We start from the raw sequence: 26,317 nt of genomic DNA, 5'->3' as shown, positions 1-26,317 counted from the left end.
CATATCATTTGAGATTGCATTTATGTATTATTTTATTATTTCATTTAGTATGCATTCACATAAGGCAGGTAGAATAGACCTGACAATATTTTTCAGTTGATTTGTTATGTATAAATTCAGGAAATAATAGTGCAGGAAAATATATCCAATAGAAAGAGAGAGAGAGAGAGTGAAAGAAAGAAAGATGAAGGATTAAGGTCAGTCTTAGTCCTTTCCCATTGAAATGCTCCTGATTGCTGAGAATCCCAAAGGAGTCAATGTGAGTGATAAGGGGAGAGGTGATGACTTTTTCATTACTTGTGAGAGTGGTGACTTGAGGACGCAGGTAAGAGGAGAGAAGCAGAGTAGATCCTTTCTTAATTATCTCCATAGGTCAGCCAGAGTGTCATTATATTAGTGCCACAGGCTTTGAAAATATCTTGTAAAGTAGGTTGGCTGGAAAATTATTTGTATACATATCCATAGCATTGCTGAATTCTATCCACTTGGTGTGTGAGGTCTGAAATGTGAATGCTTTCTAAGCATCTTTCTTGTCCAAAAAAGTGCTTTCTTAATGTCATAATTTAGCCAACTTTTTTTTATTTGTCCTACCTAGTATGAGTGAAAATATTTATTTTGCAGTAGCAGTAGAACATTTAGGAGGTATTCAAAAGGTCTATTACATCCTTTTTGGACAGTAATGCAGGCCATGTCACTGTTTACTTATTCATGGCAAATGAAGTGCTCCTACTCCTTTTCATATGACCTAAATGGTAACAGAGAAACTTATACTATTATTGCCTTAACAGGGCATAAAAAGGGAAGGCTTCCATCCTGCAGCAGAGAATCAATGAGTGAAGTGTGAATAAGAACCAGTCTTGGAGGGTGTGTTTGTTGCTTAGGTGGTTTGGTCTTCTGTATTGGTGAGTAATTGAGAAATGTGGTTTGTGCTAAAACCCTCACCCAGTGAGCCCATAGAGGTTTTCAGACACAATGATGTTACTGGATGTGGAATGGTTGAGAATGGAATTGGAAGTACTTCACTTCGGTGAATGTTGATCTTTGGACATAAAAGCCTATGGAAAGTAGCTTTACATAAGCACCAGTAAGGGAGAAAGAGATGAGCTAGTTAGGGTCCTGGTCATAGAATCATTTTGTAAAGCATCATAATCCTCTGCTTAACCTTGCAGCTGCCATTATGTTATAGAAGAGTTCATTTAAGGGCATCAAGAATTTGAGGTGGCCATTTTGGTATGGTGCTGTAAGGAAACACATTTCCCCCAGATTGCTTCCATAAATAGTTTGTACAAATTAACTTTAAATTGATGTTTATCACATAGAAGTAAAGGGAAAGGTTTATACATAGTGGACTAATGTGCATTCATTATGGAAATAGGTAGTAAACTAAAGAAAGCAAGTTATGTGGCTATAAAAATCCAAATTTTTGGAAATATTAGTCACCTGTATTATGGACATAGGGGCAGAAGCAGCTGTCCTTGAAAGTCTGAGTGTATTTTAGTTTAATGGTGTTGCAAATGTATTGGTAAAGACAATTTTGGCTAAAATCCAAAAGTCATGAATAAACTGATTAATGAAGTTGATGAGATATTGAATGGAAATTAGTATGTCATGCTGGTATTACAGCAGGATAATAAGGTTCTGAAGGATCCATTAGCCAGAATAATGGTGGAGCTAAAAAAGCTACAGATAAGTACAGTAAACAAGAAGTCAGGGCTCGGCCACTTAGCTAGCATAGAAGGATAAAGCTCTGACTACATCCCAGCTGACCTTGGTTCAATTATTGGCTAGGACAATTGAAAGACAGACAGAGAGACAGAGAGGGGTGAGCATACCTTTTCTGGGTGGGAGGGCACTTGCAGATGGCCTTTCATAAGAGGAGTGGTTCAAAGAGGGGAGTTGTCCTTGGACTCAATCAACATTTGTGGGGGTGAAGAAAGGGAGTAGATAGGGCATATAAGCCCCCCCTGAAAAGGAAACACTGATGACCAGAACCCCAGGATGCCCTTAGGGTCTAGAACAGCCACAGCAATACTGCAGTAAGTCCATGAGAGTAGGAGGAATTCATACCTCTCAATCTCTTAGAGCAAGAAATATCTACAGAGCCATAAATAAAAGTGGGGCAAAAGCCCAAAAACATGGACAATTTTTAAATATTGCTCTTACAACCTTAGAAAGTTAATAGAATAACAAGTTTTGCATTAGCATGAATTTCCTGAAGGTATGAAGTCTGAAATTCAAATGTCTGTCATTATTTTCTAAATTCAGTCTTTAATGATTTCCACCTATTTACCAGAAAACCATAATTTTATGAAAATTGACCAAAAATATGAGGGAAAATCTTGACATTCCGAAAAAAATCTAGAGAAGGTCAGAAGAGCAAAAGGAGTTACCTAGCTTTAAAAATAGAATACAACAAAGGCAGAAGGCAGCTCTAGCAACAGAAACATGACTCCAGAGTTGATACGAATTTTCAGCTTGGGACTAAACATTAAGCTTTTTATTGTTCATTATGCCATTTTTGAAAGAGTCTTGAATATATTTGTTGTTCAGTCATCAAAATGATGATGCAGATATTGTACAGCTGATGCAGATGTTAAGTAGGATTTTTTGTTGTTGTTATTTATTGTACCACCTCGATGTTTGATGCAGTAAGCAGGTACAGGTTTGCATGGATGAAGAGGGAGACAGAGAGAGAACAAAACAAAGTTAAGATAACATTTTTGGCCAGGAACAAGAAGCCTGCTGATCTACCTAAATGTGGAGCACTTCACTTTCAGCAGCCATTTCTTAGGATGGAACAATATGGTGTTCTGTAGGAACAGCACACTCCTGGAAATTTTACAGTTATGTATATTGTGTCTGTATATGTGCTTGTGTGTCTTCAGTATTCATAGATTAGTGCTAGATTAACTGCCTTTGTAAACCATTTTAAGTCTAGCCAATTACCTCATGTGAGAAGCAAATCCTGCACCTTGTGTCTATAAGGTAAACACCTTAATCATTATAAGAAAAGTATAAAAAATAATCCAGGCCACTGTTTAAGGCAAAATAGTATTTTATAACAAACACAGATGAGCGCTTTCATCTAATAGCAAGACTTCTTTACCTTAATCATTGTGCCAACCTTCCACCAGCCATTCTTGGTACAGTTTGAAAAGATGAAATGTGTGGGTTCTGTTAATGGATATTTGTGTGCAAGAGTTATTATGTTATTCCAGACTGTATGAGGCCTTTGGAGGTGACACATAAGGAAACACATGTGGGTGCTTCCTGTTGGCTGTGATAAATTGTCCGGAAATGATATGGTTTCCCCAAATGTAGTACAAGGAATATTGTGGAATTAATGTGACAAACATCAGCCATGTAACATTATATGGCAACCATTGTTTTTCTTCGTTATGAATGGCAGCCAATGGATTTACTTTCATAACAGAGGTAACTTGCATCATTTGTGGACCTACTGCATTCTGCAGCAGAATAACATAGCACTAAAATGAGAGTAAAAAAGCAACTTTCCTTTTGGGAAAATGGTATAGTATACCGTTAGAAGGATATTGTATGTGTGCTGCCATTGCTGTCGATTCACTGTCCCAAAGTCTCTATATTATATTGCTTTTATATCTATATTTTAATAGCAGATTAATATGAAAGCAAGTGTGCAGCTTCTATTCATGTTGTATTTAGAACAGTAAATACATTCATGTTTGTCATTTTGTAAATAACGTCTGCTGTTATTAACTGATGAAGTGACTATAGTGACTGTCCCTCCAAACAAAGATGCGCATCTAAATTATGGTTGCTATCACTGCTTTGGACAATGGTTGTATAATAAGCACAATGGGAGTGTACCCATCTGTGCCCTTCTCTCTAGACATTGCTTAACTTTAGAATGACTACACAGCTGAACTGCTCTGGAGTATAAAGATATAACTGATGACAGATACAATAAATGAGAGATCAAAAAGTGCTTTGGACAGGCCATAAAACTACAATAGGCTATACATAGATTAAGAATGCTGTAATAATTTTTCCTAAGGTGATTATTTGTTATAGTTTTGCAAGTGCTGCTTTTGTTTTGCATGTGAAGCAATGGCAGCATTGTAGTGGTAGTTGTTATGTGTGTTTTCTTTGCTGGAATTACTTATTATCTAGCTGAAACTGGCAAGACAGAGCTTCTGCTGACATTATGAACTTTTTTTTTTCTATGAAACTCTGCCCCCAGCATGATGTCATGTTAGGATAATAGCATTAGAGTGGTACTAGAAATATTGAATCATGGCAGGCTTTTTTTAGAGACATTTTTCCTGGACTTCAACTGTGACAGTATAAATACACAGTAAATACATTCACATTCATTTTTGTAATTTAATCAAAATTGCACTGGGTGTTTTAATATTTTATATCGCACTAATTTTCAAGGATCATAGGATCATCAGGAGGTCATTTCAGGCCTAGCAATTTCATCCTAATGTAATACCATAGAAATGTTAGTTCATACCCAAGACTGCATTTAGTAATGGCTGCTCACATTCAGGAGGGCTGTGGTTGCTATTCCCGGTAAGAATTTAACATACCCTACCCACTTGTCCAGGTTCCCCTTGAACAGTGTCATATTGGTGCTCTGTTTCACATGAATAGGTAGATTATTCTAAAGACTCGGCAATCGCTGTGAGATAAATGCCTCCTTCCAGCATATCCTAGGTCAAAGGCCATATTTACGTCCCTGGAATGGGTAGCCCTAGTCCTGTTTGATTTACAGATATGCATCAAGTTCATTAGGTTTGGGTCTGAGATTGTCCTGTAGGCCAGGCATAAGTCTCCCCTAAGAAGTCTATGTGATACAGAGTATAGACACAGGGACTTTAGTCAGTCTGTCTATGGCATGTGCTGGAATCCCTTGATATTCTTAGTTAGAAAGCTCTGAGGTCTCTACAGTTGCTGAACAATCTTTGTATGGTGCATGCTGAACAGGGTGATATACTTACATTTTGGGTGGATTAGTGCCGAATATAGAGGGGTTATTACCTCTTTTGCTCTTGAGGTCATGCCTTTACTAATTGAGTGTGCTATGTAGAAAGTCTTCCTTACTACTGTAAACACATGGTGGTTTAAGTTAAGGTCACAATCAACTTGCTATCCCAGATCCCTTACCACTTCGTTGGTACTTAGGGTGGTATTGTTGTTGATTTTGTAGTGTGAAGGGACATTGTTTGTGCCGAATGTAATGATGATGCATTTATTTGCATTCATTTTGAGACTGTGGCTAAGGCACCAGTCAGTGGTTTGTATTAGACCCTCCTGGGCTATACTGACATAATTTGGGGATTCGATAATTGCACCCAGTTTGCAGTCATCTGCGAACTTGGTCAGCCACAATCCCTTCGTTTAGACCAGAAATTCTGAGAAGAATATACCAAATGGTAGGGGGCCCAGCACTGACACCTGTGGCACCCCACTGGTAACAGGTATACTGGCTGATGTGGAGTCACCCACCTTGTTAGTGTATGTCCAGTTTGTGAGCCAGTTGGCAATCAATCTTACACTGAATGGGTTTACATTCAGTTTGCTAAGTTTATCAGTAATGCCTGAGTACGGGATTGTGTCAAAAGCCTTTTCCAAGTCAAGGTATGCTGTGTGTACAGATGTGCCCTCATCAATGGCCCTGGTCACATTTTCAAAAAAATCCACCAGATTTAACAGGCAGGATCTGCCCTTAACAAAGCTGAATTGGGTAGGATCTAGGGCATAGAGGCTGCCTATGTCTTTATTTATGAGATCCATAATGATATGCTCCATGGCCTTACAGATGAGGCTGGTTAGGCTTATGGGTCTGTAATTCACCATCTCTGTTGCTAGGTCACCATTGTGGAGGTGAATAACTGTTGATGTTCTCCATTCCACAGGAACAAAGCCTGTGGTTAGAATGTGATTGAAAATGATAGTTAATGGTGATGCTAGTGCATATTTTAGCATGTTTAGAAGAGCGCTTTCCCATTGTTGGGGTCACGTCTTTGTTTTCTTGGATAGCAACTTTTTGCATTTATTGTAAAGTTTGTTGATTCTGGATGTCCACCATGGTGGCTTGTTTCTGCTTGGGGTTCTGGCTTTGATTCTTGCTGGTACAGCCAAGTCTATATACTTATGCAGGTGATTGTATAGGGCTGTAATGTAAGCTTTGGTGTGGTTACCACTTCCAGATCAGGGTGGTGCTTGGAATGTATTACACCTTCACCTAAGGGGATATAGTTTGCCTTGGTGAAGTGTTTTAGTCTGATTTCACCCATTGTGAGTTCTGGTGTTAGTGTCAGCTCAAAGGTGACTGATTTGTGATCAGATTTAACTAATTAGGGACCACAGTTGCGGTAGTGCATCTGTTTGGCATGTTAATGAGGGCCAGATCTAGTATGTTTGTTCATCTTATCGGGGAATGATCATTTTGTTCCAGGTCATTTGAGTTAACAAAGTCAATGAACTTTTGTACTAGCAACTTAGGGCTAGCATTGGTTTGCCATTTGAAGGTAGGATAATTGAAATCTCCCATAACCAGAGTGTTTGGTAATATTTGGATTGTCTCCAGTTTGGTCAAGTAGGCTTCATGCATGTCATGAACCATAGAGGGGGATCTATAACTGGCTATGACTTGAATGAGTGTCTTACCCACTGTGACCTGAACTTGGAGTAACTCCATGGAGTTGTGCAGTCTAACTAGATGGGAGGTAAATTTATCTCTAATATAGAGAGAAACACTGACTCCTTTGGTTCTTACAAATTCATTTTGCAGTCTGAAGGTGTGGAAGGCATTGTAGCCTTGCAAGGCCGGGGTAGTCTCTGAGGCCCTGAATTAGGTTTCTGTGACTGTACAGACATCTACATCTTCTGTTGATGAAAGTGCTTCCAGGGTGTGCAGTTTTTGCTTTAAGCTCCTAGCATTTAGCAGCATGACCCTTAATTTGTTATGACTGGGAAATTTGATGTAAGAAAGTTTGTTTTTGAGACCTTGTCCAAAAAAAGGCACTATGGGGAGGCAAGAGCCTTTCTCAACAGCCAAAAGCCTAGAGGTTCCAGGTGCAAACCACGTCTGGCAAAGCAGCAAGGTTTGTTGGCAATGGCTTCTCAGGCTGACAGGAGCTGGATCCCCTTTGAATGACACCAAAAACTAAGCCAGTTATTGAACTCAATCACTTTTTGTTTCTACTGTGGCATCATTCTAGGTAAGGGTAGTATGCAGTTACAGTTAGGGCTGGTGTTGGCATTTTGGAGGCCCCCAGCAAATGTCAAGTTAGGGGGACCACCCGGACACTTTAGTCTAGGCATAACACTGTCACTGCCACCCCTCCTAAGCAGCTTTTTAATTCATGCTGCAGAGGTTTAGGAGTAGTGAATACAGACTGACCCATAGCTACAATGCTCTAACATTCTGATAGGTGTGTGCACCACACTATGTTGGCTCATCTCACAGAGGGACCTTCACAGATACTGGCATTTAGCTGAAACTGTGATACTCTGCAACAACTTGAGGTACAGGGCTGGACTTAATGAAATGGTGCCCTAGGCACTACCTACTGTTCCACCCTCTCACTGTACCCTCCACACACACACACTTCCTTCATTGCTTCTTTCTGTGTGTCCCTTATCTCAGATTCCCCACATTATGCACAATACTTGTTTTTCTTCCTTTTCTCATATTTTGCCTTAATCTTCAAAATTTTCAAGAAACCATGACTTTCTATATGCCTTGAAGTACATTTTAAGTTTTTTTTTCTTTTTACACAACCCTTTCATACTGTAATAGCTTGAACAGAAATTATGATTAAGAGAAGAAATTCAGCGTTGCTGTTCAACTTTAGTTTTTCTTGAATCCTTTCTACACACCTTTCCTGACCAAGACATCACAGTAATAACTGTTTAGGAAATAACTCTATTAAGATAGGTTCTGTAGAAACCATAGGGTTATAGATGCCCTGAGATGCATTTTAGAGCATTTCCCAGTTTTTTAATCCAATGGTGGCCTAAACGAAAATCATGAGTCAGAAAAGAATTTCAGTCTTACTTTTTTCTTTCAAGGAAGACATAAGTTGTACCCAGGGCTTAATGTTCAAGGCTTACAAAATAGTAGCTCTCAATCATCTAACAAGATAATTGTGAGGATGCACAAATCCTCTCTGGGAATACTGCCTGCCTCCTACCCCCCCCCCAAAAAAAAAGACAGTCACTGATCGTGCATCTTCTCGTGTTAGATTAGGATGAAATCAAAGGTTCAAATGAGCACAGTCATGGATTTCAAATGACTGCTGTCATACATATATATAACATTCCTCCTTACTCCTCACCCCTAACCCCAAAAGGCAGCCACCTGTACATGTGCCCAACATGTGACTGTAAGAAAAATGAAAAAATACTGATTACAGTAATGTATTCCACTTTGTTATTCCAAGATAGTACACTGCCTCTGCACTAGCTCAAAGCATCTGAACATTTTGTGATGTAGCTTATGCTTTACTTTTGAAATATAATTCCTTGTTAACTGCATTTTTTATTGCTGCGTAGAAGAGTTATGTATATGCCAAACCTTGAGTGTTTGCACAGTTAAAAATCAGTGATGTTTTGTACACAGACACATACACACACACCGCACATTCACCTTTAGGGAAAAGGAAGGAATTCTACCTGCTGCATGTTTCTGACATGCTGGGATTAACCAGAGCACATGGACAGATGCACATATTGGCAGGGCAGGTTTGCAGACTCCACATGGAAAAAAAGCCAAGAACTCATTCAGAGCAAAACACTGAAATGGCAGTGCTACTCAATGCATCAGAGTAGCAGTCAGCAGTCTAATTTCCAAACCACCAAAATATAACCAACTTTCATGTGTAAGGTCTATGTTTCTGATGGTAACTGGAAGAAAATATGGCCAACTTATTACTCTCAAATACACTGTTATTCACAACACATACACAAATGTAACAGTAATGTCAATGATGTTTGTGCTACAGTGTGAAAGCAATTATAGCCAGTTTGTCAGTCTTACATTGCAAAATACGTACAAACACACACATACACACAAATGTAATTGCAATGCCAATGATGTTTGTGCTACGGTGTGAAAGAAATTATAGCCAGTTTTTCAGTGTTACATTGCAAAATACGTACACACACACACATGCGCACACACACACACACACACACACACACACACACATGCGCACACACACACACACACACACACACACACACACACACACACACACACACACACACACACACACACACACACACACACACACACACACACACACACACACACACACACACACACACACACACACACACACACACACACACACACACACACACACACACACACACACACACACACACACACACACACACACACACACATACACACACACACACACACACACACACACACACACACACACACACACACACACACACACACACACATACACACACACACACACACACACACACACACACACACACACACACACACACACACACACACACACACACACATACACACACACACACGCGCACACACACACACACACACACGCACACACAAAACGTTAACACAGTACCGTTACATACATTATATGTAACAACCATGTGCACATCACAGTCTATCTCTGTGATCTAGTCCCAGCTCTGTCATCATTTTATCCTCTTCTGTCACCCTCCAAATAGTTTCAGGAATAAACCTTTTCTCCCTTGTAAACTGCACTAGATACATGAATACATACTATGTCTCGCAGTTGTGCATTACATTTTCTTCATATATAAATGAATACAAAAATTAAAAAAGTTTATTTTACATATGGAAGAGTTGAAACTCTGTATCAAGTTTTACTACTTTTCTCAAGATCAGTTGTGTGCATGCATGTGTATATTTGTGTGTGCGTGCTTTGTGTGTGTGTGTGTGTGTGTGTGTGTGTGTGTGTGTGTGTGTGTGTGTGTGTGTGTGTGTCTGTCCATGTGTGTTTGCAGTATTCTGGACAGTTGAAAGGTATGCACAGCACAACACAACTAACATCATATCTTGGCTTAGAATACTGAAAAAAAATGGATAAATTAGTAACAGAAACAAAACACACAGTTCATACAGCTTTTTAAACATGGACTGTACCAAGCATGAGGCTCCCAGCAGTACAGCACATAAATTCAACCTGTTCACAACTGCAAAAACTTAACTGTAACCAATGCCAGCTTTAGGTACCAGTGAACGCTATAGTCCTGGGTGGCCCCAACCACAGCAAATTATGTTATTTTGGTATTTTGTTACATGTTTGTCAAACCAATAAAAGCTTGTACAGCAAGGCTGTGCACTTAAACCAGCTAGATAATAAGAACACTTATGTATATCTCTATTAAAATACAAATATATCACTGGTTTTATTAACAGTGTTTTGTCAAGTAACAGGATTCACAATTTCATTAAATGTTCACCACTGATATAGTGCCCTTGACATACATAAATTCTTTCTACTAAAACTAACATCATAATCAGCTTTAAGTGCCTGAAATAACTGTGGCTGCAGAGCTTTAGGGGGGCCCCTCTTAATAATCACTGACTGTGTAGGGGACCCACAAAAGGTGCTGATGGTTGGGAAAAATGATGAGAAAGATAATTATTAATTTTTTGATTACACTCTTTACCTGACACAGGGTTGGGATATAATATAAAGTTGATAATCAGTGAATGAATATGGCCAAGGTAAGTGCTAGCAATCTGCAGTCCAGAGTGGCCAATCACAGGTCATAGCTTGGATTTTAAGAAGAGCTGATGCTTCTTGTCTTCAGTGATGGTTTTCTTTTTTGTGAGTTTATAAATGCTGGCAGAAAATCAGATACTATAACTCTGAACTTATTTGCTTAAGAATTCAGAGCAAAGCCAAAAATAATAGCAGAATAAAGGATCAAAACCAGAAACATTTTTTGAATAGTACTCTAATTGACTTAAAACAGCATTAGAATAACACATTTTGCATCAATGTACAGTAAGTATTAAACTTACCTACTGTCTATAATCTTGTATGATTTACCAACAAATCAAAGATTTTTTTTTTTTTTTTTTTTTTTTTTTTTACGAGGGACAGAGAAAAGGTATGAGGCAAAATCAGCGTCAGTGACAGGTTTGCATTACTCCTCATTGAGGTAAATAAAAGTGATTTACCCCTGCTGTTGTCTGACAATTGCTAAACACAGTCACTGATCTGGTGTGGCAGTACCAGTATTGCACAATGTATGGCTATGGGCTGAAATAAGTGCAAAACTAGTATTGCTATGGCGTGTGTGTGTGTGTGTGTGTGTGTGTGTGTGTGTGTGTGTGTGTGTGTGTGTGTGTGTGTGTGTGCTTTCATATACTGCTTAAAAGGTTTTTTCATACACACACACACACACACACACACACACACACACACACACACACACACACACACACACACACACATACACAAAAGATTAATAATCGCATCAGTAGGAAATTTATAAAATTAGATCTTAACTGAGTCATGGCTTCTCTCCTACCTTTTTTAATTAAGTAGCAAAGTGTTTTTTGAATATAGAGGCCATCTAAGGCATGCAGTCTTAAAGGTTTATGCTAACAATGGTGCATTATCTTTGAATCTAGGTCATTTAGTTTGAGATTATTATGGAATACCCACATGTAACTTGTTTCAAAATGTCATTATGTGAGCCAGAAATGTAAAAATGCTTTCAAATAAAATCAGAAGCTTGTTTCAATAACTCTTGGAATATAGACCAGCTCATATCAGATTAAGGAGATTATTTTGTACTGGTTTCATTTGACCTGCTCAGATATTGCGTTCTGAAATATACATCTAAGCAGTTGCTACAAATTTAACATTGTGACAGATAAGGTGTACAGCATCTAGGTGTAACTGCTTTTGATAATAATAGAAGTAGGCTCTTTTTTCTCAGTTTCTGGGGTCACATTCCTTTATTATGCACTAGAAGGTGTTAAGCTTTAACAGCGATTCAGGCTTTATCCTTCATCTTACCATGGCCCTTACTTCAGTGGCAATATTAGAGGTAAAATAATTACATTTGTACATATGCGTGTGTGTGTGTGTGTGTACGTGTATGTGTGCATGGAAATGCATGACAGTGAGTGAGTGTACCTATGTGTTAAGTGACTGGGTGTGTGCATGAATGAGTGTGTCTGTGTGCATATCTGTGTGTGTGGCAGTTCCATATGGATGGTTCCTATTGTCTTTTACCTTTATAAAATCTATTTTGGAATCCATAAAGTAAATGTTGTAGTACTCTGGTTTCTTGCACACTTTGCAATAATACACAGGGCATGATTGTGTCTGAAACATAAGTTGTGCAGCCCTATTGTGGTCTGCATTCTGCTTTGAAATGACAACATAAACAGGTTGTGCAACCAAATGACACAGTAATATGACGTTAATGTTGGCACGCAAAGCAATGTCATGATTCCTAGTCATGTCTGCAGCAACATGTACACTGTGTTTTAAGACAATACTCTATAAAGATGTCTTTTTTCACAAAAAATCCTGCTGCATATCACTGCGAGTCACCTACTTAGGAGTTTTTACACTACAGCATTTATATGTACTCATGACCATCATTTCATGATGGTTCTGAGTAAATTGCTATCTTTTCCAGGCTGGCCAGCCTCCCTGCACCCATTGCCATATTCTATACCTTTCATGGTGTCACAAAATTCCTAGTGCATCTTGTCACATACCTTATGCATGGCCCTCTTTCACCATTATCATTTTACCATCTTCTGTATGTATGAAACCCTCTCTTGTCACACAAATCTTTTTCTGTATGTAACCAGTCCTACTTGTCTGTAGTGTTTCATGTTTGTCTGTTTGTCTACACAACATCATCAATTGCCTCTGTCTATGTTTTTTCCTTGCAACAGTACACAGTAATGTCAGTATGTCAAATTCGACATTATCAATATTACCTGGATGTCTAGAGATATATTACTACTAACGTTTTGCAGAGGGCAAGTCCCCCTGCAATCCCACACCCCCTGCTAATTACATATTCAAACGCCAAAATCGCACTACACTGTGGATCCCCACTGAAGTGCAAGTCAATTGAAACAGCAGCGCATAAAACTGAAAATGCAAGCTATGTGTCAACATTTTGGAGGCGACAGGATTTCCACTTGCAATTCTGAACTTTTGTACCTATACCTTTGACCTTATGAATGACGGTAAGGTGATTTTCAAACATTTGATAGTAAACCAGTTGTGAACACTTTCGTCCAGTTAGATGTGCAGGTAATTTCACTATATGCTTCTTGCCAGTGAGACAGGAATATATTTATTTACCTATTTTACTATATTTAACTTGCACATTGGTAATAGTTAGCTTTTTCCAAATAATTATTTGTGATGGTCTAGTTAATGATTTGGCATTTCCAGGCCAACACTGTAAAAGTTACCTTTACCATTTGCCTGCAGATAGTGTCAGTGTTGTAGCAGGTATCATGCTGACCTTTGGCACAGAAGGGTGTGTATTCTATTCTCATCCCAAGTAGATGGATTGCTATCACTGTAATACAACAAAAGTGGGGGGGGGGTGCTGCACTCATGAGCATGTCGTCCTTCAGGTGGATGTAAAAGATCCCACAGTACTTATGAAAAAGAGCAAGGGAAGTTTCCGGATACCCTGATCAAATTTACTCTAGTAGTATAAATACCACCTTGGGTCTCCCATGAAAAGAGGCCACTAGGACTAACCTAGTCAACAAAGGATAAATAAAATAATGGTCTCTTATGTACAATTATATTTTCTCAGTGCCATCTCACAGTCAGTTATGTGCAAGGAAGAGTATCCTGCAGTTGTGAATCCTACTCCATAAAAATTTCGGTAGAAAGAGTTGTATAGCTACAATTCAGTTAGGTTTGAAAGTGCAGGCATTAGAGGTCAGGCTATATCACCTCGTCTTCAACAATTTAGAAAGTGAAAGCAGCACTAACATTTCCTGAACAATTAGCTTTGTACACTTAACGGCAGCTCACCACCGCCACATGAGTATATTTAATATGGACTCATTATGGCACTCTGATGATCACTTCTGGACAGACTGACAATGGATGAGCAAAGAATAACACCCATGAGAAGGTTTCATGTATGTGGTCTCACTTATGCCCATGATACTCTCAGCAGAAAATTGTCTGAGTAGATACGAGTGAAGTTACCAAAATCTTCATGATTCACAGTGCATCATGGAGGCCTAACAGTTTTTATTGTTACTACCTCTTCTTTTACAGCTCTCCAAGCATCTGTTGTTCACTATGTACTCATCTGCCCTGGAATACATTAAAACACTGCCAACAGATTGCTGCAATTAGTGTCCTAGGGCACATAGCCTGTAAACTATGTGAAATTGTGCAGTGGCTTTGGGAACTGACTTCTGTTACTGCCTTTGGTCATCTATTCCATAGCAATAACATTCTGTTCACCTCCTTTCGCCAGGTGTAATTCATCTAGCTGTTTGTACTGTTTCTAATGTTGTCTCATCTTACATTATTGCTCTGCTCCTTCTGCTTCAAGTGCAGTTTCTATAAGTGATATTATACCTCCTTGTCCCCACATATACATGTTTTCTTTGACTTTTGCCCTAATAGTCTGTCATAAGGGCACTATAATAAACTATTTTTGTGTCTGTGGTTCTGCTTGTTGTTTCACAATTATTTCTGATAGTTATAGCCTCATCATAGTGTTTTTGCTTATGTTGAGATCATAGTTTGAATCCTTTTGTATTCTAGTGGTATTGAAACAGGGTCAACCTTCAGCTGTTTCACAACTGCCCTTCTTTCCTCCATTGTACTTTGCTGTTACATACGCTGTGCTTACCCATGACAGATAAGCCCCTAGTCCACATGTTCTTACCTTCGACACAGCTGGAAGTAACAACCTAATGTGGCTCTGAGTATCAGTTTATGCCTTCTGTTTGCTTTTCATAGTGACACAAAATATGAATACTGATTTGTCAAATGGGCTATTGTCAAAATTATTTCTAATTTACCCTGACATTTTCCAGCTTTGCAGTTGCCTGTACTAATTCAAACAATGTGGAGTACAAAGTGTCCCGCAAATTGGAGGATGGTCTTGCCCACATGTAAAATAATTTTAAACATGAGGCATTCAAAGAAGCATACTTGAAGCTCCATTTGTCACTGAAAAGTGAGTGGCAGATATGACCCATAAACTGAGAGTCTGTACCTAGGGCTACATGCTTTAACATACCCTGCAGCAGACATTTGAGCAGGAGGAAGACTTTCCTGATGATCTTGTAGGGAAAACCAGCCTTTAGGTCATATTGAGGATTACTATTGCCATCTGTATATCAAAAACATACTGTGATCTGGCCTAGCCTAACCCCAAGAAGCAGTAGTGCTGGTTGTGATGCTGTTGATTATGGACTTCTTCTGCTTTACTGTAAGTCAGAGCATGTGTATGTACCTTTTAGAACCATTTCTAGATATAGCACATGCATACAAATACTGAGCATGTGCAGGCAGCAGTGCCATTTTGAGACAACAGCCAGAGTGTTAACATGCATGAGTGTGGTAGTCACTCTGTTTATAGGTTTGTTTAAGTTTTAAGTTACAACACCTCATTTCTGATGTGTTTGTGTGCAATAAACTGCTTGAACTGAACCCACAAATGTTTGTTTGTTTTATCCTGACCAGACGAGCGACATGGTGTCAGATCTGGGATTAGAACAACTTCTTCAAGCCATGAGGTGCAGAGTTGAAGGTGAAGGTAGACTAAGCAAGTTGAGTGAAACAGAGCTCAAATAAACAAAAAAGGGCCAGAAATGAGCTAAGGGTAAAGAAAACTGCACAAATTATTTATCTGGTAAAGAAAATGAAACAGCGTATTTATAAGGCACAAAACACATTATAAATCAAATGAGTAGCACAAAAACATATTATTAAGCAAACAAAAGGCACAAAACTCATTAATAATTACATAAAATGTTCAAAACTTACTGTACTTATTTCCTTGTTTCACTTGAAAGAAAGTTACTGTTTGTCATTTTTGCATTTAAGTTACCTGTAACACATTGCACTTAAGTTACCTGGCACTTGCTCACTAAAGCAATTATATAAGTCAGCACTAAAAATTAAAAGCATTACACCCTCACTCCCCACTGGGTCTGGTTTTCAATTATTAAGGAATTCCCAATATTATTCTAGCATGTCCAAAGGTGAGTTCTCAATCTCCTCTCCGTTCCAGCTGGTGAATCTGAGAATCTTGAGGTAATGTTACAACTGCCTCATGTACACAGACAACCCTCTCCTCCTCCCAACAAATTCCAACACATGTGAGAGATGCAACCATATAGCCAAACTGGAGGCTAAGCTCTCTCAACTAAGTACTGGCATAACCAGTCAGGAGGAGAAGGAAACCACACTCACTACAATTCCAGCCTCACATAGACATACCATGACAGCAAACCAAACACATAATCACACAAAAACATACTCGGAGGCTATAAATAAAGATCTGCCAAAGCAGCAGAGACCTTCAAAGCCAAAGCAGACACCCAAGCAGCCGCTACCCCAAAACAAAACACGTGCAACACATATCTCACAAAGCCAGTGTGCCGAACAGTCACAGCCCTTAAGACTAAACAACACACCTGATACACTTGAAATAGGTGACTCTATCATCAGGCACACTGATGTCCCGCTCACCAGGCTGAACAAGGAGAGGGTCATGGTGAGCAGCCTGTCAGGCGCTAGGATCCGCCACATAACACAAGCACTCAGGTCACTCCAAGGCAAGTACAAATATGACTCAGTCATTGTCCATGCTGGTGTGAATGATCTGAGACGTACCTCCCTGGACTACATGAAAAGAGACATAAAGAAGCTCTCTGAGCATGTAGCCTAGGCCGGTATGACCCTGACCTTGAGTAGCATCTTACCCTCACCAAGAATGATGCCACAATATGAAGACAAGATGATCAATTTCAACAATTGGCTTAAGTACTGGTGTCATTCAAAGGGGATCCAATGCCTGTCAGCTTGGGATGATATGCTCGACAAGCCACGATGCTTCGCTAAGGACGGCTTGCACCTGTCACCCCTGGGCTTTCAGATATTGGCAAAGGCTCTTGCTACCCCCATAGTGCCTTTTTTAGGCAAGGCTCAAAAGACAAACCCACCTCCATAGGTATCACAAGGGATAAGAAACTAAGAGTAATGCTACTCAACGCCAGAAGTCTAAACCTCAAGATGCATGCACTCAAAACTCTCCTTAGCATGGAGAACATCGATATCTGTGCAGTAACAGAAACCTGGTTCAGGGCTCCCGAGAGCACCCCAGCACTACCAGGTTATACCTCATACCATGCTTTTCGGCCCCAAAACTTGGACCGAACCACGAAAGGAGGGGGAGTATCGATATTCATCAAAGATACCCACACCTCCAGGTTGGTGGCAAAGCACGAAGCATCAGAGACTATCCATGTGCAACTAACAGTGGGTAAAACTGCCTTGCAGTTTATAGCCTGCTACAGACAACCCTGCCAAACCCAGGAACCCCACTCGGCCTTCCTGAGAACACTGGAAAATATGAAGTTCTCTCCAAACACCATTATATTCGGCAACTTCAACTACCCAAACATAGACTGGGAGCATTACACTAGCTCCAACACCCTAGCCCAAAGGTTCCTAGAATTTATAAACTCAAATGCTATGGAACAACTTGTTACCACTTCCACAAGAGGGGAAAACATACTGGACCTGGTCATCACCAACATGGGGACTCTATGCTCCAGACCAGAAGTGTATCCCTCACTGGTAAGATCAGACCATAAACTAATCTCACTGGATATTCACATCCCGATCCCACCCCCTGCCGAGAAAACCACAGTGAAAAACTTCTCTAAAGCAAATTTTACACTCCTCAAAACTGAGGTGGAATCCTTCAAAGCCCCTGGGCCTGTGGAAAATACGTCCCAGACCGCAGAATCCTTTATAAACGCATTCTATGAACACCTTCAGGAATGCATGGATCATGCGATCCCAAATAAAACCAAGACCCAATCCTCCAAAGGCAGACATCCTGTCTGGTGGACCCCAGCCATAAACAAACTATACAATAGAAGGAGGAAGCTACTAAATGATAGAGCAAAATCCCAAAAAGGGAAGGCATCACTGATCAGTATTAGCAAAAACTACGGGCACACATAAAATTGTCTAAGGCCAGCTTCGAGAGAAAAATTGCACAGGACACTAAGGATAATCACAAGGCTTTCTTTAGTTATGTTATGAACCTGGGTGGTAATTCCCAGATATGCTCAGAATTAGTCCAAAATGACAAAAAATACACCGAACCCACAGACATTGCCAACATCCTAGCTGACAGGTTCAGCGCAAACTCCCACCAAAAGGGCAAATATCTATCCCAGCAGAGTGCTGCCCCCCTGACATCTCAGATGCTCAGGTAAGAGCCGCCCGCTCCAAAGCAAAAAACACAGCATCAATGGGACCAGACTGTGTCCCAGGCTGCGTCCTACATGAACTCCAAGAAGAGCTAAACCCAAACATAAAACTACTGTTCAATCTCAGCCTTACTACAGGATATATGCCCAAAGAGTGGCGTACAGCAACAGTGGTCCCTCTCCATAAAGGTGGTGTCTCAACGGATCCTGGAAACTATTGCCCCATAATTCAAGAAAAACAGACGACAGTTGAATAAAACACCTTTATGAAACACAGAGCTTTCGGGACACACCCTTTCTCAATGATTAACATAAGGTTCATTAAAAAATCACTTAAATACACCCAAAAAGACATCACATGACCCGCAGCCAGGACCATATGACCAGAAATTCAATTAAAAAAAAAAAAAGATAAATATTTAATACATATAAAGATACATATAAAATACATATAAAACATGAAAATTCTTGTATATAAATAAGAATATGAACATCATCTTTACTTCAATTTTGTTTGTTGTATTTTAACCAATATTGGTTTTAAAGAAACAGCTGTGTTTAAACCTGGGTATACATCAGCCATAAGACGTATTATCCATTCATATTCCTTTGTTTCTAACAAATTATTTATGTCCCCACCTCTAAAGGGTTTTCGTACCATATCTAAAACTCTAAACTTAAACTTATGGTTCTCACCTAGTGCCCTAATGTGTTTACCCAGGGCATTATTTTCACATCCTCTCCTGATTTCTGACTTATGTTCTATAATGCGGTCTTTCAGTTTACGTGTTGTTTTCCCGACATAGAAACAAGTACAGGCAACACATGTTGCTAGGTATACCACATTATTAGATATACACATTATTAGATATACACGTTGCCAAATCATGAAATACAAATATTCTTTTGGATACTGGATGTTGGAACATACTATTAGAACCCAGATCCATACGAGTAGGAGAAATTATATCATTGCAACAACTGCAATTATAACAACAAAAAGTGCCAGTTTTAACCCCTATAGACTGCTTAACAGTATTGATGTTAAAATCTTTATAACATAACAAACTTTTTAAAGATTTTTTGTTCCTATAAGCAAAAGATGTTTTTCTTGAATATTGGGTGCTGAACAGCTGTTGTTTGTGTAACTATTGCCCCATAAGCCTGACTAGCTTGGTCTGCAAAGCTATGGAAAGGATCATCATGGACCTAATAAATAAAGATATTGGGGACCTACAAACACTGGATCCTACCCAGTTCGGCTTTGTTAAGGGCAGATCCAGCCTCTTAAACCTGGTTGATTTCTTTGAAACAGTCACCAAGGCCATTGACGAGGGGAAGGTGGTCCACACAGCCTACCTGGACCTCGCAAAAGCCTTCGATACAATACCCCACTCGGGCATTATAGATAAGCTCACCAGCTTAAATATAAACCCCTATGTCACTAGATGAATTGCAAATTGGCTCAAGGACAGAACCCGCATGGTTAGAATTGCTGGAGCCATGTCAGACTCCAAACCAGTTACAAGTGGTGTCCCACAAGGCTCAGTCCTGGGACCTCTCTTGTTCGGTATATATTTCTCGGAGGTACAAGCCAACACGGAAGGACTGTGGCTGACCAAGTTCGCAGATGACTGCAAACTGGCACCATAATCGACTCTCCAGCTGACACAAGCATCCTCCAAAAGGGCCTCATAGAAACAGACAACTGGTGCCAGAGCCATGGCCTCAAGCTAAATGCCAAAAAGTGTATAGTCATCCCCTTTGGCAAAAACAAAGTGCCCACAAATTACCACATAGGTGGTATCCATTAAGTACAGAAGAAGTAATTAGGGACCTGGGGACCCAAGTTGATAGCAATCTCTCATTTGACAACCACGTGGCCAAAGTGGTTAGAAAAACATTTTATATAGCCCACCTAATCATGAAGGGATTCACATCTAGATCAGGGGATGTCATCGTGCCTCTTTACTCATCCCTTATCAGGCCCATAATTGAGTACAATGCCCCTTTTGGGATGTACCTTACCAGACACCTGCAGCAACTGGAAAGACCCCAAAAGTACCTCACCAAGAGGATCAAAGGGCTCAAACAGATGCCATATGCTGCCCGGTTAAAGAAACTCCAGCTCTACTCTGTGGCATACCGCCTGTTCAGAGGTGATCTGTGCCTGACGTATAAAGCCATGTCCAACCCGGAATTAATAGACATGCTGCACCTCAGAAAATCCAAATCCCATCGAGCTACGCTCTTGAGAGACTTGAACCTCAGCACACAAATAAATAGGACATGCTGGAGGGACAGATTCATAACCCAGAGGCTCCCTTCACTCTGGAATAAAATCCCAGTCCAGGTTAGGCAGAGTCCCTCATTGACTCTCTTCAAGAGGAATCTTGATGAGTGGATGGGAGATCATAGGTTTACCCCGGGTATCACTTCTGTGTCACTGTTAGACAGAGGCACAGTATACTAACCTCGAAAAAGGGCATAGCAAAATAAATTTAAAATGGGTGGCGAAAGCCAAACACATTCTGGCTAGGCTTATAAATGCCCTAGGGCAGATAGCCTAGTATGAACCTATGAACCTATGAACCTAAAATCATGATATTTGATAAAATTAGCAGAGATATTCACATGAGGCTCAGAATTACATTTGCTTTGCATAGCAAGCACGTTTAAAGCAAAATGGGCACAAAAACGTATAATGAACATGATAAGAGATTAAAAAGGGCATACTGAGTACAATAAAAAGGGCAAATAAGCTTAAAGAGCAAGGCAACTGCATGTGTTTTAGTAAAAGACCATGTTTTGGGCACAGACTGCTATTTCACATTGACCGAAGCCATTCAAAGCATAACTAGAGTTGTTTGAAGTATCTCAGAGTGCAAAGTGTTTGCAGAGTGTGTGCTTTATTATGGTACAATTATTTCAAACACTTTGCTGTGTGCAAAGTACAATTGTATTGCAAAGTGCAGGCAAAGTACAGCCATTTCAGAAAGTCTCTTGTGCTGTGTGTATTTATTCACAGAGTGCTGCCATTTCAGAGTGTTTCTTACACTGTACTACAGAGTTATTTTGCAAAGTACAGCCATTTTGAAGAGTTTTCCTGGTGTGTATAGCTTATGTGCAAAATATAGTCATTTTGAAGTATTTCTTACACTGATAAGAAGTGGTTTCATAAAGTACTATGATTTCAAAGTGTTCTTGTGCTACTGAGACTTATTTGGCTAAGTACAGTTATTTCAAAGAGTTAGTTGTGCTATTGGGCATAATTACAACTACTGGCATAAAGTTCTGGCATATATATTTATGTGTGTATGTTTGTACATGATTTCATGCACCTTCATTACTGTGTGTTGATATGGCAGAGGCAATTTGCAGACCCAGTCCACTTGTGTTTGATCATAATATAGCAAAGAATTGGAGAGTATTCGAGCAGGAATATGATACATGATACAAGCAAGTTTTTCTGACAAAGATGCCTATACAAGGGCATTCATTTTGCTTAACTTAGCTGGGTCAGAAGCTATTGAAAGAGAGTGCTCATTTGTGTATGCACCAGAAGTATATACAGGAGAGGGGGAAATGTCATATTGTGGTACTGGCTGAATCAAAAGAGGGCACTGAGTGCTTGAAGCATGCATTTATAGAAATGTACAACTCCCAGACAAATGTTACATTAGAGAAGCACTTATTTTATATAAGAGACCAAAAGCAAGGTTTTGTAGCTTATATCACTGACTTGAGAAAATAAAAGCTAAAACATGCAGATTTGGTGACTTGAAAGATGAGTTAATAAAGGTTAGGCTTGTGTGTGCTGTTAATAGTGTTGCTGTGAGAAAGATTTTGCTTTGTGATAGTGATTTAGTGCTAAGCAAAGCCATAGAGATTTGTCAAATCCATGAGCTCACAGAAAGGCACACAAGTATGCTTACAAGTGATGACAGCATGCTTTAGCAGTCTCTAGAGCAAACGTAGACAGCATGCAACATGTAGCAAGCAGAAACTGGCCTAAGCACATGACAGCAGCAGCCCCTGTGGGTGTGGCAGGAAGACCTCCTAGCTTTCTAGCAAGTTCCAGGACTAGCTCAGTAAAAAGGGCATGCTCAGTACAGTATAAGACCGAGTCATCAAAATCCAAGTCAAGTCTTATTGTTAACTGTCATAATTGTGGTGCCATCCATGAGTCTAAAAGAGAGAAGTGCTTAGCATTTGGTCAGCAATGCCACAAGTGTAGAAAATGGAACCATTTTCAAAAGTTTTGTAAATCAAGGAAGCCTCATTCATTTATTAAGAAAGGTCACTCAAAAAAGCAGTTGATCATAAAGAGAGCGGCAACCCTACTGTCTATGTAGATGGTGTCTCAGTGACCAATGAAAAGGTTAATGCAGTAGATTTATTCTCAAAGAATGAAGTATTTTGTACTGCCCTGATCAAAGGTAGATGCACAGAGCTCAAAGTAGACAGTGGTTCAAAGTGTAATGTAATGCCTGCAGAAACATTTGCTAAAGTAAGAGCTGGTGAGCAACTTAATTTGGGCAATTCTGCGAAGCTTGTTGCTTATGGAGGTGAACAGATTCAAACCAAAGGCTCAGTAGTGCTTTCATGCTATTCGGCTGGGAAAAGTTGCAGCTTGAAATTGTATGTAGTCCAAAGACCTTTGCAGTCATTATTAGATCTCAGAGACAGTTTGAGAATGAAACTGCTTTTTCTTTTTTTACCAAGGAAGTAAGTGCATCATGTAAGCACCTGTTACAGTTCCAGCTTTACTGATGCTGTTTTCTCAGAGTATGCTGATGTTTTCGACGACAAGCTAGGAAAACTTCTAGTTGTGTACTCCATGAAAGGAGACCCAGAGGTCAATCCAGTGGTCAGACCAGCAAGGAGACTTCTAATGGCTATGCAGGACAAAGTCAAGGTCCAGTTAGACAAAATGACACTGTAAGGTGTGATTTGTCCAGTCACAGAACCAACTGAGTGGGTGTCTTCCATGGTAGCTGCTCATAAGAAAAAATCATATGAAATCAGAATATGCATTGACCCAAGGGACTTTAATAAGGCATTAAAAAGACCTCATCTTCCTATGTGTACAGTTGAGGAGATTGCCACTCTCATGCCAAATGCCACTGTTTTTTTTCTGTCTTAGATGCAAGGAGTTCATTTTGGCAAGTAATGCTTGATCGCAAATCGGCACTACTGACTACATTCAGTAACCCATTTGGTAGATACAGATTCTTTAAGATGCCTTTTGGAATAAATTCTGCAAGGGAAGTCTTTCACCATACAATGGAGCAAATTTTTTTCAGGCTACCTGTGTGCAGTAATAGTTGATGATTTACTGGTTGGAGGTAATAGGTTCATAGGTTCATAGGTAGGTACTAGGCTATCTGCCCGAGGGCATTTATAAGCCTAGCCAGAGTGTGTCAGCTTTTGCCACCCTATTAATTAATTAACTGAGCCTCTGTCAAGAAGAGCAAATGAAGTGATCCCAGGGGTATATTTTCTGTTACCCATCCACTCGTCAAGGTTTCTCTTGAAGAGTGTTAGTGATGGGCTCTGCCTAATGTAGTTAGGAATTTTGTTCCAAAGCATGGGGAGTCTCTGTGACAGGAATCTATCCCTCCAGCATGGTTTATTTATTGTTGTGGTGAGGTTTAGTTCACTAGAGTGAGTGGCTCACAGTAACTTGGATTTCTTTAGGTGGAGCATGTCCATCAATTCTGAGTTGGACATGGCTTTGTAAGTCAGGCAGAGATCACCTCTGAGTAAGTGATATGCCATTGAGTACAGCTGGAGTTTTTCCAGTCGGGCTGCATAGGACATATGTTTGAGGCCAGTAATCCTCTTGGTGAGGTACTTTTGTAGTCTTTCCAGCTGGTGGAAGTGTCTTGTAAGGTACATCCCAAATGGGGCATTGTACTCTATGATGGGTCTGATGAGTGACGAGTAGAGGGGCACTATAACCTCTTTATTTCTAGATGCAAACCCTTTAGTAATGAGATGGGCTACATAGAAGGATTTCCTAACTACTTTGGAAATATGATTGTCGAAGGAGAGATTATTATCTACCTGGGTCCCCAGATCTCTTATTACCTCTTCTGTATTAAGGGGGCTGCCACCTATGTGGTAATTCATAGGTGTTTTGTTTTTCCCAAACGGGATGACTATGCATTTTTGGGCACTTAGCTTGAGAACATGACTTTGACACCAGGTGTCCGTCTCAATAAGGCCCTTTTGGAGAATGTCCGTGTCAGCCGGAGTGTCAGTTATGACTCCCAGTTTGCAGTCATTGGCGTACTTGGTTAGCCATAGTCCTCCTCTGTTTGCCTGTACTTCTGAAAAGTATATGCTGAACAGTAGGGATCCCAGGACTGAGCCTTGTGGGACACCACTTGTGACTGGTTTAGAGTCGGACCTGGAGCCCGCTATTCTTACCATGTGAGTTCTGTCTGTAAGCCAGTTGGCAACTCCTCTCGTGATGTAGGGGTTTATGTTCAGGCTGGTGAGTTTTTCTATAATTCCCGAGTGAGGAATGGTGTCAATAGCCTTGGCGAGGTCAAGGTAGGCTGTGTGAACTACCTTCTCCTCATCTATGGCCTTGGTGACTGTATCAAAGAAGTCAACCAGGTTTAGTAGGCATGATCTGCCCTTAACAAAGCCAAACTGGGTCGAGTCAAGTGTTTGGAGGTTGCCAATGTCTTTGTTAATGGGTTCTATGATGATGCGCTCCATAGGCTTGCAGACCAGGCTAGTCAAGCTTATGGGGTGATAGTTATCAGTGTCAGTTGTGGCCCCTCCTTTGTGGAGTGGAATAACCGTTGCTATGCGCCATTCCATGGGCATGTAGCCTGTGGAGAGGCTGAGGTTGAACAGTGTGTTTAGGTGGGGGGTAAGTTTGTTCTGTAGTTCGTGTGATGGTGAAGCAGAGCAATACAGAAACCTCAGGAAAGTTCTGGACAGAGGGAGTGAAGTGAACGTAAAGCTCAGTTTTCTGAAATGCATATTCAGATTACCAGAATTTACTTATGTAGGTCATTTATTTACCAGTGCAGGCTTACTACCAGATCCTTCCAAGCAAGCAGATATTCGTGAGATGCCAGCTCCAGACAATGTCCAAGCCTTACAGCATTTTCTTGGTATGGTTAACTATTTAGGCAAATTTATCTCTGACTTTAGTGAGTTATCAGCACCTTTGAGAGTGCTGACATGCAAAAATGTTGCATGGTCATGATTAGAACAACACCAGAGAGCATTTGATAACCTCAATCAGCAAATTGCTAACCTGCCTACATTAAGATACTATGATGTCCACAAACCAGTAGTTCTTTCCTGTGATCCTTCAAAGTTCGGTCTTGGTGCAGTTATTCTTCAAGAGGGCAGACCTGTTGCCTTTTCATCTAGAACTCTTACCTAAACTGAGATGCAGTGTGTTGAAATTCAGAAGGAACTTTTGTCAATTGTGTTCACATGTTCGAAGTTCCATGATTATATTTATGGCCAAGCAAGACTACAAAGACTGATGCTCAATTTATAAAAGTATAATTTCTAAATGGTCTATACAAGGGGTAAAATTCTTTATCTGGCTGATACCTTATCCATTTCACTCAGAAATACCACTGAACAGCTTCATGCAGAGAAGTTTGACTTCAATGTCATGGAAGTGTATAACTTTTCAACCACGAGACTTGATGAGCTGAGAGATCATACAAACACTGATCCAATTTTGCAAAAGCTCAACCACGTCATCAATGTAGGATGGCTGTCAAAGCAATCCTGTCTACTGCCAGAAGTACAACCTTACTTTCCATACAAAGATGAGATGCT

The 26,317-nt window shown here is 40.0% G+C and overlaps 1 protein-coding gene across 1 annotated transcript in view; it reads left to right on the top strand.

Annotated features, from left to right (window-relative positions):
* Nucleotides 1-26,317, top strand: part of SPON1 (spondin 1) — a 1,605,397-nt gene that overhangs the window by 941,198 nt on the left and 637,882 nt on the right. The gene's annotated exons all lie outside the window — the stretch shown is intronic.

This window comes from Protopterus annectens, chromosome 17.part0, assembly GCF_019279795.1.
Source record: "Protopterus annectens isolate FY-2018-M chromosome 17.part0, PAN1.0, whole genome shotgun sequence".
Taxonomy (NCBI): Eukaryota; Metazoa; Chordata; order Ceratodontiformes; family Protopteridae; genus Protopterus; species Protopterus annectens.
Note: the sequence above shows the minus strand (reverse complement) of the source record. Positions and strands in the feature narration are given on the sequence as shown.